A 12,719-nucleotide genomic window follows, 5' to 3' on the forward strand; every position below is an offset into this window, starting at 1 on the left:
CAGCTCACAACTGTCTGAAAATCTGGTTCCAGGGGACCTGACACCTTCACACCAATGAACGTAAAATAAAATATAAATAAATCATAAAAATAAAAAAAGAAGTTAGAGCTAATGAGGCCAAGCAGTAATTTAATTAATACAAACGAACAAGCAACTCCTTCCAACAATTGCCACCAGTTCTAGGCCAGTCTGGGCCACACACATTTAGGCAAAACGCCCATACACATATAATACAATATTAAAAATTTAAGCAGACAAAATCAAAATATCTATTGAACAGCTACCATGTACCAGGTTCTGGGATGGCGAGCAGAAATAAGACAAACTGGGTCTCTGTACTCTCCATGTATTCTGGTTGGGAAGAGAAAGCTAACAATTGAATGAACGTATCGACTGATGGACAGTTCTTCAACTTTTGAAGATGATATATTCATGGTTTCATATTTCTCCAATTAAATGAAAGCCAGAAACAGGTTTGGACTTTTATTCGCCAGATTAACAAGCTGTCCATTACTGTGCTCTTGGCTTCTTCCTTCCTTCCTTCCTTCGATGTAGCCAGCAATTTATACACTCTGAAAATGGAGGCTGCCCAGACAGATACAAAGGTTTGGGGACTGAGGGATGGTCTACCCCCACGACTGTCATTGTATGTCACGGCCACAACATGTCTCTACTGACCACTAGTCAGTTTCCATCCAACCCTGCCGGCCTACTGGCCTCCTTTCCTGACATACTGCTTCTTTTAAGAGACATTGTTTGTTCTGTGGCACTGGAAAGTGTTTGCTCACTCATCCTGTTCTCTAGGGTGCAGTCCTAGAGTTGAGGGGTATATCTTTCAAACTCCTGAAATTCCTTGTCGTGAGAAAAAGAATTGTTGCCTTCAACAATATGAGAAGAGTCCATATCGGATGAATGCACTGTTTGGTTGAGAGACCCCAGTCCCCTGACACCCCTATATCCAAGAAGTCTGGGGTGTTTGCGTGAAAGCGTCACCCAGCCCCTGGCACCCATCCTTGGAGCGCCCATGGAGCAGGAATCGAGCAGGAATCTCCATTTCAAGCCCCTCCCCTGGGAGTTGCCTTAGTCCCGACTTGACCTCCAAGCAGTGACCTCTCCCCAGGGAGGGTCAGGACCACTCCCACAGGCTATTTAGGCTGCCCTCCAGAAAAAGAACACGTGGTCTCAGGTTTTTCATGGTCTCCCCAGCTCTCTTCCTCTTGTCATGCTTTCCTGGGTCACTGGGGAGCACTACATGAAACATGGGCATCTTTTATTCGGTGTAATTTGGTCTGATTGGAATTATTTGCATTGGCAGAGAGGCTCCTCTTAAGAAATATACCTAACACACACAAGGGTTTATTATTGCTGTTTTTAAGTTTTCCTTCAGAAAAAAAAAATCTCCCAAACCTCATTCACCCAAAAAAGAACAAGATGGGGTCATTTATGTAATTCTTCCTCACTCAGCCTCAGCCACTCAGCATTCATTTACTATTCGTTTGATAACAGAATCATGTTGGGGAATTTTGTTTTGTTTTGTTTTGTTTTTTATTTTTTGAGACAGGGTTTCTCTGCAGCTTTGAAACCTGTCCTGGAACTTACTCTGTAGACCAGGCTGGCCTCGAACTCACAGAGATCCACCTGCCTCTGCTTCCCAAGTGCTGGGATTAAATGTGTGCGCCACCACCGCCTGGCCATTTTTTTCTTTTTTGGACAGGATTCTACTGTCTACCACAGGCTGGCCTGAAACTGAAGATCTTCCTGCCTCTATCCCTTGAGTTCCAGGACTGTGTGCAAGCCATCATCTCTGGTGGAAGACTGTCTTATTCTCTGGTGCTGGGGATGGAATCCAGAACCTTGTGAAAGGTTGGTGCTCTATAATTGGTCTATACCTCCAGACCTTATTTGGGATATATAAATGATAATTTCTTCCTATTGGATATAATCTGTCAAGACTGTCAGTTGTGGTATTCTGGTCTCTAGTCAAAGATAGGCACATGCCCCAAGCAAGTTTAGATTAAGGTAGTACAACTCTAAATTCTAATGAGCATACAAATTACCTTGAAAACTGGGTGGTGGTGACACACGCCTTTAATCACAGCACTTGGGAGGCAGAGGCAGGAGGATCTCTGTGAGTTCAAGGCCAGCCTAGTCTACAAGAGCTAGTTCCAGGACAACTAGGGATGTTAAACAGAGAAACTCTGTCTCGGGAAACCAAAAAAAAAAAAAAAACCTGTTGGGATCTTATTATACCATAGTTTCTGAGTCAGTGAGGCTTGGGAGCCTTTCAGCCTACTAAAGCTCCCAGGTAATCTTAATGCTGCTGGTCCACGGATCATCGCTTGAGTAAATTGGGAGTGAACAATAGCTAGTGTGCCTTCATCTAACCACAGCAACCCAAAACCCACATTCTTCAGGCTTCCCTTTCATTCTGTAAACTTTGTGTGTGTGTGTGTGTGTGTGTGTGTGTGTGTGTGTGTGTATGCGTGTGTGCATACACATGTGTGCGTATATGTCTGTCTTTCAAAACACGAAATAGACATGTTTAGTGGCTCACATCTATAATCCAACTACATGGGAGATGGTGGCAAATTGCTGGAAGTTCAAAGTCGTTCTAGTCTAGTATTGCATTTCAGACCAGCCTGGGCTACAGAGTGAGACCCTATCTCAACCACAAGCACTTGAACCAGGTGCGGTGGTGGATGCCTTTATTCCCAGAACTTGGGAGACAGAAGCCTGTCTCGAAAAACCAGACCAACACTTGATAGCACATTCCTCCCAATGATTGGTAGAAGCAGAACGATCAGGAACTGAAGGGTTTCCTTGACTACGCAACAGGTTTAAGATCAGATTGGGCTACATAAGACCACACCAATTATTGTTGTTCAAGTTACTGGAAGGCCATGTTCAAAACATTAAAAATGCAGTAGTTTACCAAAGTCTTGAGGGAGATGTATTTAAGAGGTGATCAGAGTTTTTCTTCTTTCTTTCTTTCTTTCTTTCTTTCTTTCTTTCTTTCTTTCTTTCTCTCTCTCTCTCTTTCTCTCTCTCTCTCTCTCTCTCTTTCTTTCTTTCTTTCTTTCTTTCTTTCTTTCTTTCTTTCTTTCTTTCTTTCTTTCTTTCTTTCTTTTTTGAGATAGGGTTTCTCTGTATAATAGTCCTGGCTGTCCTGGAACTTGTTTTGTAGATCAGAGTGGCCTGGAACTCACTGAGATCCACCTGGCTCTGCCTCCCAAATGCTGGGACTAAAGGCCTTCACCACCACTGCCCAGCTGACTCAAATTCTTTTCATAAACTTGATAGAACTTCAACTATCAGGCTGTAATAGATTGCTACCAGTGATATGATTTTTTTTCAGAAAGTTCTTCTTCAGTTAAATAAAAATGAAGCAGACATATCTCTATGAGTATTTATTTTGGTTTTTTTTTTTTTTCGAGACAGAGTTTCTCTGTAGCTTTGTAGCCTGTCCTGGAACTAGCTCTTTTTTAAAAATATTTTTTAAAGATTTATTTATTTATTATATAAATAATGTTCTGCCTGCATGTGTCCCTGCAGGCCAGAAATTGGCACCAGATCTTATTACAGGTGGTTGTGAGCCATCATGTGGTTGCTGGGAATTGAACTCAGGACCTCTGGAAGAACAATCAGTGCTCTTAATCGCTGAGCCATCACTCCAGCCTGGAACTAGTTTTTGTAGACCAGGCTGGCCTCGAACTCACAGAGATCCTCCTGCCTCTACCTCCTGAGTGCTGGGATTAAACGTGTGCACCACCACTGCCCAGCTTAAGCCATTTTTAAATCAATAACCCAGGTAAAATTTATCCTTCTCAAGATCTCTGATGCTGTTTGACAACTGGTAGCTTTGCTAACTGCCTTCTCAGTTCTCTATGTAAAATTCAAAAACCACAGGCCTCACTCTTCTACCTCATTACCAGACTGAAAAAAGATAAACTCATAAAACAGATTTCTCCTGCGTGTTAAGGTAATGTCAAGATGATGGGGAAAAAAACATGTTCTTTAAGGTTTATTTATGTAAAGACACGAGAGCTTAATATGTGAGGGTCTAAGAATGTTTTACTGTCTAAGGAGGTGTTTTAAGGTGTACAAATGTAAGTTAATATGTGTGCCTGCACGTTATAAAGGTCTGAGGAAAAAAACGTTTCCGAGTATAAGAAAGTGCATTAAGGTGTAGAAATGCAAGTTATCAGATTTCTCTCTCCTTATGCTGCTGTTCATAGTCTTAACATTAATCAATAAAATTCTGATAAGGTATTAAGCTGACTCTGGCAGAGTATTGCCACTACTATACTGCAAGATCAAGATTTTAAGTTCTTTGTTCGTTTTCTAACAATAGACCTAAAAGATAGTTCTCATTGTGCGAAAATTATCTGTCACCATCATTTCCGACATGAGTACACTGCTGTTTCTACAGAACAAATTTCAGTACAAAAACTGTCTAAAACTTATGTTTTCACAAACTCAAAAAATTCTTTTAAGTTCCAGAGAGCCGACTTGGACAGGTTAGATAGATGCACCTCTCCCTCAATTACCAGGCCCTAAGCAGCCCTAGTCTTCCCAGCTTTCCCTGGTCCTGACACCCTCCCCCTCTGTAGGCCCATATTTCTATATGATATGGCAGCCAGGCTCTTAAGCCATAGTTCGCACCTGAGGTTGCCTTCCAGACAGGCTGTCGCTACCCTAACAAAGAGTCAGGATGTTGTTCTGCTCCTTCGTAATTTGGAGGACACCTGGGTTAGAGATGCTAATTTAGGCCTACGTGTCAGAGCTGGCATACAGAGCAGGAAGATAGGGAGACGTGACAAAATGGGCATAGAAAGGTGTGGTCAAAGGTGTGTGGACATGACCAGAGTCATTCTCCCAGTTACCTAGGAAACAGAATGCTAATGAATTTCCCCCTCAGTTTATGTTTTGGTATAAAGGTTGTTTGAAGAATAAACAAGAGGAATTTTCTGGATGTGAACTCAGGATTTCATGAGGGATCACTGAGAATCTCCCTCCCAATAAAGCCATGTGAGTTGTATCTTTATTCCTGTGCCTCCACGCTCGCTGGTCGAGAGAGGTAGTTTATGTTGGGGCTGGGTTTGGACCCCGACAGTCCTCAATCGCCAGGACCCGAAGAAAATGTTTTTTTCCCTAAACTTAACCTTGTCCTCTGCTCTGCCAGACACTGGACAGTTCCACAGAGCCTGCACAGCAGTGAAGAATCCAGCTACCCCAAGATGTGAGTGCATCCCAGCTGTCTCAGGATCCTCCCACCCCAAATCAGCAGTAAGCAGTAAGTAAGACCTTGATGTCTTCATTCCCTTAACCTGCCACACCTAACTCCTCACCTTTTTAATAAGAAGTGAGGAGTGTTAGTATTCAGGCACACCCTGGCACAGCACATTTCGAGCAGATGGTATCCTGTCTCTTTAAGAGACAAGCTCCACCCACTCCTAATCACTCTTTTCCCACCTAGGCAAGAGAGTAGGCCTCTTTCCTTCCCTCTCCTCCCTGCATCTCTCTCCCCTCTCTCTGTATCTCTCCCTTTCCTCCTTTCCCCTACCCTCCCAATATCATCTTCTCAACTAAAACTCCATACTCAATCTTCCATCTGCATGGCCTATTCTGTTACCTGCCATGGTCCCTAACCCACAGTGGAACTTGCCAGGGTCACTTGCTTTGAATCTTACACAAATTTGTAAGTGGGGAGGGATCAAGTACCTGTGTGTCTTCTCTGTTCTTAGGCTGGCCAACATTTTATTTACATGCCTCTGTCTCCAAGGCTCCATATATTTCCTGACAGCAAATAGTAGGAGAAATTACTTTTTTTGTCAAATGTTAGTTTACAATAGGCTTATTATCCTGCCGTAACCTGATAGGGCCCACTTATAAATTAAAAACATAACTTGAATTACTGATACTTCCTTCATTAGAATTTGGAATACTAATCTGGGAAAATACCCCCTTGAAAATCATCTTGTCAAACCTGGCAGAAGCCTAACCCAGCCTCATGTCTCTACTGATAACTATGACATTTAATCAGAATAAATTCTTTGGGTAATCCTCACAGCAACCCTGTGATATTTGTGTGGATTTCCCCTGCTTGTTCACTGAGGAAACGGGGGCTCATAGAGAGGGAGATGTTACTCCCTAGAAGTTGTTTAGCTGGGAGATGGCAGAGACTGACCTCAGGGTGGTCATTTATATGATGTATGCCTTTAGTATTGTGGATAGTGCTACAGTTTACGCACGGCATAAGGATGCCCAACCAGAGGCTAAGTGTGCTCTGGGCTGAACCTATGATACACTCAAAAGAAGACTGCCCTGCTTTTTGAGACTGTGCCTCAGTAAGTAGCTCAGGCTGCTCTCAAAATACAGCACGGTGGGAGCTCCAGGTGGGTCCTCATATCATAAACTCTTGTAGAGAAAAGAACTCTGATGAATCAGGACCATAGCCTTTCCCCAGCAGTTTTCTTGGGCCCATGTGTACTTTCTTCTAGGTTCAGTTTGGGACTTAATCTGGAAAAACATTAAATCTATGGAGCTGTACCTTAGGATCTGTTTGAGGACTCCAGTAGAGAGTTCCCAGGGCTCTGCAGGATGCTGAAGACTTAGCTGTAGATGCCCCATGTATATTATCCTGTACTGTTAGGCTCAGCTTCTTCATAAGCAAATTTATCTTCTGGCCAAGTCAAGCTCTTGTTGCCATGGTGACGTCTAAGTCCTTGTTCTCAGCAAAATGGACCATCTCAAATTCCAGTCCATGCATACCACTCTCCAATCATCATTTCCTAGTCCTCTAGTTGACTTACCTGTTCTATAGAGAAATTTTTTTCTTGTTTAAGTCACATTAGCATTAAGTCAGTCATATGACCCTCCTGGAGAGTCTCATATGACCCTCCCCGGGTCATATGAAAGACAGCTCCCAGGATTTGAGGGTGTTATCTCTACACATACAATTATGTGAGCTTGGAAGAGGAACCACGTGCCATACAAGATTGTAGCCTGAAGCTGGACGGTGGTGGTGCATGCTTTTAATCCCAGTTCTCAGGAGACAGAGGCAGGTGGGTCTTTGTGAGTTTGAGGTCAATTTGGTCTACAAGAGCTAGTTCCAGGACAGACTCCAAAGCTACAGAGAAACCCTGTCTCGAAAAACCAAGTTACAATACCTGTGGTGGACCCCGGCATCTGGGAGGTAAAAGCTACAAGTCCCAGGCCAGAAACAAAACATCCACGATATAAAATAAGAACCCCCAAAATGGGCGTGGGGGAGGTGAGGGATTATGAGGCTGTCATCGCTGTCATCCCCAGACACCAGAGTGAGCAGAAAGGCAATACATGACACACTCAGAGATCCTCCGAATTGTCATCTGTGTTTTGGTACCCAAAAGAGAGTTTGAGCTTCTTCAAGGCTTGCAAAGTTTCGGAGAGCCTAGGGTTGGTGTTTTGGGAAGACTCCTCGGGGCTCTGAGTAGTTGGCCAGGATGGAAGGTGGTATTTGCCAGGTATTACTTTGTATGGAAGGAACACGAGTTGGCTATGAGGTGTCACTATGCCAGGTGGCACTCTGAACCAAGTGCTGCTCCTCTCTGGCCCTGGCGCTCTGTCATGTGACTTGTATACGCCGTGCCTCAGCTGGGGACTATTGCTTGAGTTTCATCACGTTCCTCTGAAAATTCAACCAAAGCTTAATGTCTCTTCTTGTTAGTTTGAGTCTGTCAGCCAGGGTTTGGCAAGTCTGCATGTTTGCATCTGGGTTCACTTCCAAGTGTCTTTTTAGTGCTTGGTGCTGCTCACAGGTGAAGTTGGGGTGGGAGTGAGGGGAGGGGGTTGATCCCAGCAGGCTAACCACCTCTCAACATCCAAACGTCCTTTTGAGGGTCCAGAAACAAATTGCATCAGCGTCTCCTCCGTTGGAGTTACTTCCAACTTGGCTGTTGCTCACTTTTCTTCAGTTCCTCAGTTTTGCCTTCAGGTTTCTTGCCTTCAGTTCCCGCCTTGTCTTCCCATCAAGATGGACTGTGACATGGAAGTGTAAGCCAAATAAATCCTTTCTTTCTCCAGTTGCTTTTGGCCGTGGTCTTCATCACGGCGATAGAAACAAACTAGGACACTGACTATATATTTCTTAGATATTTGGAGCTGCTTTGTGAATGAAATAGGAAAATGTTTGGGGTTGGGGGATAAAAAAAGCCCGAGAATACTATAAGTAGAGCTTTATGGGACATTCTTTTTTTGTTTCAGCTTTTTGAGACAGGGTATCTCTGTGTAAGAGCCCTGGCTGTCCTGGAACTCACTATGATGACCACACTGGCCTCAAACTCACAAAGACCTGCTTCAGCCTCTAACGGGGCATTCTTATGGAAGTTTGGAAGGCAAGAACCAAGAGAAACCAGACAGTACTGACCCAGCTCCTGATGTTTCAGAAGGAATAAGATCCCTACGGTGGAAGGGGGCTGGAGAGATGGCTCAGGTATTAAGAGCTGGCTGCTACGCCGAAGGTCACAACTATTTATAATGATATCTGGCGCCCTCTTCTGGCCTGTAGGTATACATGCGGGCAGAACATTGTATACATAATAAATAAATAAATCTTAAAAAAAAAATGAACTCTACCGGGAACCAGGCTAGAGATCAAAGAACCTGACTTTGTCCTACATGCTACATGTGTCCTGAAAACTGGAGTGAAGCTGGATTCAGGTGTTTGTGCAGGAGATCTGGATGGGGGGGATGTGGGCGGTGTCATTGTCACTGCTTCTCCAGGCAGCAGATGGAGCAGATAGGGCAAGGGGATTTGGGTGCTGAAAAGACAAAATTTAAAGGTGCAGACAGATGAATCCTGAGAAAACACCTTGTAACTGCTAGAGAGGTCAGCAAATGGTCAATCCTGAAAATATACATAAGTAACATTTTGTGGACCAAACAGGTTATAGTTAGGAATGTGTGTGTGTGTGTGTGTGTGTGTGTGTGTGTATAAACATCTATGCATGCGATGATAATTAGTGGAAAAAGAGGCCAAAAATTTGAAGAAGAGCAGCGAGGGGTATATGGGAAAGTCTGGCAAGAGAAAAGGGAGGGGAGAAATGTAACTATACTATAATCTCAAAAATAAAAACTTAAAATTAAAACAAAACAAAAAACCGAAGGGAAAAATATTGAAAATCTAAGAGAGATGGAGACAGACATAGAGGTTAGTGCCCCTGCCAGAACCGCCTGGGGCTGGAGATGAGTCAGTGCCTAAGCACCTATATTGCTCTTGTGAAGGATGGGATCTCAGGTCTCAGCACCCATGTCAGGTGACTCACAGGCACTTGTAACTCCAGCTGCCAGGAATCTGACACACCTTCTTCTGTGCTCCACAAGCACCTGCACTCATTTGTCTGCACACATGCGCACACAGGCACACACACATGGGGGGGAGGGGGAGGGAGAGAAAGAGAGCTAGTTTAAAGCGGGAAGGATGTTATGCTTTGGGATATTAAGAAAGATGCCCTGAAGCTCCATCTTCGGAAACTCTTGTGCAGTTTTCCCCAATATCCCGTGAACTGATTGAACTCTGCAATGGTTCTGCTATTGTCTTTAGTTCCTACCAAGTTTTCAGCTCGCTGAATACTATGTGGATCTGATTCAATGCTTCTTCTCCACAGCCTCATGATTCTTGGTCTGAATTTCTCAAGAGTGTGGTTCACAGAAGGCCTTGGGCTGTCAAGCTGCTGACACAGCAGGAATCTTTTTGAAATGGCATCTTGTTGTCTCCCCTTAATATTTCCTTCTCCTCCTTCCTCTCCCAAAGAACACAGACTGGCATGGTTTGCAGGATGTCTGCAGCTCAGGCTCCTGAGAGACGGGGTCACTGTTACATTGTTGGACAGTTGGTTAGCTGTCTCTCTCCAGTCTACCTCCAGCCAAACATCCCCATCTCTTGTTCCCTCTGCCCCTAGCAGTTCTGCTTTCTACATTCCTCTCTACTTCTGTCAACTCAGTACTAATCGCTTGTCATATCAGCTTCTTTTTGTTTTCTTCTGACTCTTACCCACAATAACCAATATGTGAGTACACCCAGTACCACCAAATCCCTTCTGATCACAGTCTCCTCTCCCCCAGCTCTACCCAGATACTCCTTTCCTCCTCATCCACCCTACTCTTCTTCCTTCCTTTCTCTGTTTAGAAAACAGACAAACAAAACAGAATTAGAAGACAAACAAAAAACAAAGAAAAAGCACAAGAAACACATACAGACACCCGCCCCCCATAAAAACAAAACCAGAAACCATCACATACAAGCAAAAGGCCAGGAAGACCAAAAATGCCCAAACAAAATGATATGAGAAGAAAAGACTACAAACATTCCATTGAATTCATTTTATTTGTTGTTGCTGTTCTTGGCTATCTACTGCTGCGTGTGGAGCCTGCCCTTTAGTGTGCTTTGTGTACCCATTCCTTTCTGAGCAAGTGTCAATTGGAGATTCCTTCTGGATTAGGGATGGGGGCTTGTGTCTATTTCTCCTCTAAACACTGGAATCCCATCGGGCTTAGACTCCTACAGGCTCTGTGCATGCTGCCCCACTTTCTGTGAGTTCCTATGTGCATTGGTCCTGCTGTGTCTAGAAGGTCTTGTCTCCTTGATGTCTTCCATCTCTTCTGGCTCTTATAATCTTTTTGCCTCCTCTTCTGTGGAGTTCTGGTGAGGACATCCCATTTAAGACTGAGCATTCCAAGCTAGGCTTGGTGGCACACGCCTTTAATCCCAGCACTCAGGAGGCAGAGGCAGGTGAATCTCTGTGAGTTCATGGCCAGCCTGGTCTACACAGTGAGTTCCACAACAGCCAGACTGTTACACAGAGAAAACCTATTTGGAAAAGAAAAGACTGAGTGTACAAAACTCTCCCACTCTTTACACATTGATTGTCCAGACAGGAATCTGTCTTCTCTGATGATGAGTGAGACACTCATCTATGGGGATAGCCCAATGTCATTAGAAGTCATTTTATTGTTGTGTTCAACAGAACAAACCCTTCCTTTCCTAAGCGTTCCTCCCTCTAAATGCTTGTCGTTGAATAAGCGCTAACTTTGCTTACCATATATCATAATGGCCGTGTCATAAAATCAGATAGCACCGGATGTTCATACCATAATGCTGGCCCATCCTGAAGCTCTTTCCCGCAGTGTAGTCAGGGTCTGGCTTTACCTGAGGGGGAGGGAACTGGGGCTGCTGGGAGCGGTGCTGGCCCGTATGTTTTTCAAATATTTACAGCTTGAACTTCCTCATCTCAAGCTAAAAATTTGTCCCCTAAGTACTTCAGTTGTATCATATAAATTTTGGTATGCTATGTTTTTAAAATTCATTTCAGTGTGTCCTCCAATTTCCCTTTGATTTTTTCTTTCATTTTTATTTCCACAAAACGGAGTGCATAAGTTTACACAAATTTGTGAATTTCACAAGTTTCTTTCTCTTACTAATTTAATTTTGCTTCGTATTCTTTCAGTTTTTTCTTTTGTGGTCTAGAGATGAAAGTCTAGGACCTCAGCATGGTCAGCCCCCAGTTCTCTAAAACCTACTGGGCTCTGCCATCTGGACTACGATATTGGTGTGTCTTGGAGAATGTTCTTGTGAACTTCAGGAAAATGTATTCTGTGCTAGGTGTGGTGGTGCATGTTTAGTGCTAGGACTTAGGAGGGTGGGGTTAGGAGTGCTAGAATACAATATCAGTCATGGTTACACAGTGTAAACTGAAGTTCCTCGAGAAAAGAAAAGATACATCTGTGCCGGGCGGTGGTGGCACACGTCTTTAATTCCAGCACTCAGGAGGCAGAGGCAGGCAGATCTCTGTGAGTTCAAGGACAGCCTGGTCTACAAGAGCTAGTACCAGGACAGGCTCCAAAGCTACAGAGAAACCCTGTCTTGAGAGAGAGAGAGAGAGAGAGAGAGAGAGAGAGAGAGAGAGAGAGAAAGAGCGCCACTTGGTGAAAGGAGAGAATACACACATAAATAAAAAATATGTTTGTGTATGTAGTATGCTGTTAAAATGTGAATTCTGGTCCTCTGACTGGGAGCAGCTCTTTTACCTCAGCTCTTCACTTCTGAAAGCATGCCTGCTCCAAGTTCATTCCCACCAGCTCCCCCTGGAGCACCTCTTAGCTACTGCACCCACTGCTGCATTCAGTGGCACTGAACTGTCCAGACCCTGTGATGAATGAAAACCTTGGCAGCTTGGCTGTCCCACCTACTTTGACCTCATTTGTCTGTAGCTGAAGCTTCCAAACCAAAGCTCTTTCAAAGGACTTCCATACAGCAGCCAAGTCCCATGGGGGCTGGAACACCCACAGCTCATTGGCTGGCTCTGGGGCTGGCATTGGATCTGTGTTTGCGAGCTTTCTCCCTGCCTATCCTGGGAACCCTCTTCTGAAACAACAGCTGTTGGCTTGCCATTGGGGCTTTTGATTTGGTTTGCTTTCTCTGTCACTTAAAGAAGTAAAAAAGTAGGAAACATCTCAAGCTCGACAGGTAACAGCTGGGAAATTCTCAAACACAGCAGGCCAAAGCAGCCCGGTGAAGGAATAAAAGCGTTCTTTCAGTGTGAGGAAGGACACCATACAGCAAGCACACAGAGCAAAACAGATGGGGAAAGTTAAGCCCCATTTCTCCTTGTCGGATTTTGGTTGTTGTTGTTTATGTCTTTGAAGGGTCTTCCTCCCCTAATTTAGGGTTGGTCAGTTTG

Source organism: Myodes glareolus, chromosome X (genome assembly GCF_982192425.1).
Source record: "Myodes glareolus chromosome X, mMyoGla1.1, whole genome shotgun sequence".
In the NCBI taxonomy this organism is placed as follows: Eukaryota; Metazoa; Chordata; class Mammalia; order Rodentia; family Cricetidae; genus Myodes; species Myodes glareolus.